Source organism: Capricornis sumatraensis, chromosome 2 (assembly GCF_032405125.1).
Source record: "Capricornis sumatraensis isolate serow.1 chromosome 2, serow.2, whole genome shotgun sequence".
In the NCBI taxonomy this organism is placed as follows: Eukaryota; Metazoa; Chordata; class Mammalia; order Artiodactyla; family Bovidae; genus Capricornis; species Capricornis sumatraensis.
The window spans coordinates 203181525-203185348 of NC_091070.1; positions in this window are offsets into that span (position 1 = coordinate 203181525).

Below are 3824 nucleotides of genomic sequence, written 5' to 3' on the forward strand. Positions count from 1 at the left end.
TCAGTCAGTGACAGTGGCTTCTCACACACACACACACACACACTATATATATATATATATGTATTTATGAAGACTCTATGTTGAGTGGGGTCAGTACCCTGGAAACAATGGTACCTATTTGGAGCCATCACTTCCTCCAGGGAGCCACCTCTAACCTCTTGCTGAGTTGGGTCTTGCCTGCCCAAACTCTAAATCCTGGATGTCACCAGGATTTAGTGTCTGTGTCTGTCCCCCCACCTTAAAGGTGGGGGTTCCTTGAGGACAGGGGAGGAGGAAGGAGCCTGCCTTGTCCACTGCCACATCCCAGTGGCCAGTATTGGGCCCTGATACACAAAAGCTGCTCAGTATATTTTTATTAAAGGAATGAAAAGAGAGATTTTCCCCTTCTGTGCTCAGGGACCATCAGACATAAGTGACCAGATGAGGAAGGCTCCCTGACCAAGCCGCAGACCTCTTCCACACTTGGGGCTTCTGTCGGCCTGGCCTGGCCTGAGAGGGGCTTGTGGTGTTTGCTGACCTGTTGCCTTCAGACTGGGCCTCAGTGGGTCTGCAGCTCTGACAGCCCAGTTCCCTGAGCTCAGCACTGCCTGGTCTGTGAACCTAATACTTGGAAAGCCCTATGGGCCAAGGGCCTTACTCTCCTGTGGCTGAAGTCGGCAGTCCCACTCAATGCTACACCAACCAGGCTCTTGCTTCAACCCCCTCAGGGACACAGGGTTCTCAGAACCTCAAACCATTGGTCTCCAGCCCCTTGCTCGCCTGTCTTTCAGAACCGTACGTGGGTCAGGCGTTTGCTGAGGTGGGGCATGAGACTGGCTGCAAGCAGCTGGCCCAGACCTCAGCATGCCCAGCGCCTGGGACTAGACACAAGGCTGAGGTAAAAGAACCAGAGGCCTGGGCCCTGGGGGCAAGTGGACGAGAGCCTCAGGTGGCTGGGCCTACGTGTGCCTGAGCACTTTGGAAGGAGAGGAGCCAAGACTCGGTCCCGACTGCCAAACTCTGAGCTTGGGGTCTGTGTGGACTTGACCTACTGCTCTGCTCCTGGGCCTGGCGGGGAGGGACGTCCTTGTGCTCATCTGTGAAGGCCGAGTGTTACCACGTGGTAGGTCTGTGTCTGCCGGGCTCCAGCCCCAGGGGGGCAGGGTGAGGGGAGAGCCAGATGTCAGCTCCCACTCACTGTTCACCCTTTGTCCAGGTCCTGGGCCCACTGGACGTTCTGCTTCAACTCATGACGTAAATACAGCTCTTAGTCATCTCTTAGTGGGTCTAAATCAAATTAAATTCAGCCTGAGTCTCTACCCACCAGATTTGTGAGAATTCCATATCACTCACAGCCCTCCTTCACCTCCCTCCAGTGACCCAAAAACACTGAGGGGCTCACACAGCCCCAGAGATGCTCAGTCTGTGGTCCTCTTTTAGGAGAAAGCCTGAGATCTGTTTCAGGCCAGCGCTGCTGTTGCAGACATCAGCCGTCCCTGCCCTGGGGCTTCCACTGTTTGTGCCCCATCTGCAGGGTCACTCCCCCACCTCTGGCTCTTTATGGGGGTTTCTCTCACAGACCCTCAAAGTCGCAGCCCTTAGTCCTTGGTATTTGCAGTCACACATAGTCATTTTCCTGGGGTGGAGGGAGCATGCCAGAGTGGGATGGGGAACACCTGTCCTCCTGCCCCCTCTTCCATGCTGGGGAACCAACTCCCTAAGATTCGGTAGTGTTCTCTCTCTCAGCCCAGTCAGAAAGAACTCAGACGCCAGCACCGCAAAACTGTGTACCATCTCAGGTGTTGAGTGGGAGGCAAAAGGCTCCGGCCTTGGAACGCAAAAGCCTGGCTAATGCCTTTCACTCCTGCCTGGTGAGTCACTCTGCAGGGGAAGGGGGCGGGGCGGGGAGGGGGGGAAGAGCAGGGGGCGGGGAGCAGGGAGGGTGTGTGTGTAAATGAGACAGGAGTTAATATCTCAATAGAACGCTCTGCTGATGACTTCCCCTCAAGCTCTGAGAAAATACAGGCTACCCAGGGGAGGACACCCCCACCCTCAACTATCAAAACCAGAAACCCACCCTGTCTGTTCTTTCCTTTCTCCCTCCTGAGGTGCGCCCCCAGTAGCAAGTGGGCTGACCCCATTTGCAGCCTCTTTACTGTATCATTCCTATCAACTCTCTGTCATGCTCAAGTCTCTCCCATCCTAAAAACTCCCCTCCCTTGACTCCACCAGGCCCTCCAGAGTGGGAGAGGTGGAGCGTTTCTCTGTTCTCCATCCTTGCGAACCCAAGAGCTGTTGACACAGGGAGCCTCCGCTCTCCCGTCTCCTGTGCACACTCAGCCCACTGTGATGTGCGTTCTGGGACCATCACTCCACTGAAGTTGCTCTCGATACGATGACTACCTGGGCTTCCCAGGTGGCACTAGTGGTAAAGAACCTGCCTGCCAATGCGGGAGACACGGGTTCGATCCCTGGGTCGGGAATATCCCTTGGAGAAGGAAATGGCAACCCACTCCATTATTCTTGCCTGGAGAATCCCATGGACAGAGGAGGCTGGCAGGCTATGGTCCACAGTGTCGCAAAGAGTCAGACACAGCTGAGACGACTTGGCATGCATGCACAGTGACTATTCGCCTGCCTACTGCCCAGTCCGATGGCCATGCCTGTTTGCAGCTTAGTGGACTTCTCCATGGTCTTTTCCCCTTCCTGCCCTCTGCCTGGGTCCCTTCGGTGCCAGCGCGCACAGACCAGCTCTGACCTCGTTACATCCCCATCAGCAGGCTGCTAGGCCCCCTGTTCTTACCCTCACGCGCTGGCCTCAACCATCCCCCACCCCAGCATCTGCTGCTCCCACCTTGCTCAGGGGACCTGGAGATGAGATGACTATTGGGTCTCCTCAGATCTCTCCTCTGTGGGCCTGTGTTCTCCTAATGTATCCGCTCTCTCCTGCCTTCACTTTTCTTCTTGTCCCACCTACATGCTGAGGCCTAATGTTTTAATTACACTCTTGTCAATCCCCCAAGCCCCTTTGCCTCTCTGCCTTTTGATGGTATCTGTCTGGCAGACCCCCAGCTCCGGATGCGCCCTCCTGTCTGCCTTCTTGTGCTTGCTCAAGCAGCCAAGTAACCCCACGGGGCAGAGTGCTGTTCCCATAAATCACAGCTGCTGACTGCACGCGGGCCCTCCACACCTTTCTACCTGCAGCTTGGAACCCCACCTCTCTGCAACGGCTGTTTTCAACCTTCACCATTCTCTTTAAGCCTCCAACCAGCCCATTTCCTCCTTGCTGGCATATGTGGCCTGGCTTGCTCCTTTATAGGATTAAAGCCACAGACAGGAACCCCCCAGTGCCTTACACTGATGCACAGTCACGCATCTCCCTATATCCTCCCCCAAGCTGCTTCAGAAGAAACACCCCTTCTCCCACCTCCTGCCCGTCCTTGATGGCCTAGCCCCTCCTGCCTCTCTCTGTTATCCCCTCTTTCTCTGAGTTCTCTAGCCACCCCCCACCCCCACCCCGCACCTTACCTGGATCTTTTCCACCAACCTGTCCCTGCAACCTTAACCCTGTCCCTTCCCACCATTGGCCATTGGGCATTCCTGTCCACTCAGACATTCAGTCAAACATTGCTTTCACCTCCCACAAATTCCCCAGAGCATAACGTTTGAACGGGGTCCTCCATGCCACAAAACATGATGGGCGTTTCCCCCCAGCATTCATCTTACTAATGTCTTGGTCACTAAACTCCTAAAACATTAGCGTCTTTGAGTCCCTTGACACCATACTCTCCTGGTTTGTCTCTTTGGTCTTCTCCTTAGGCTTCTTTGCAGGGTTACCTACTCCC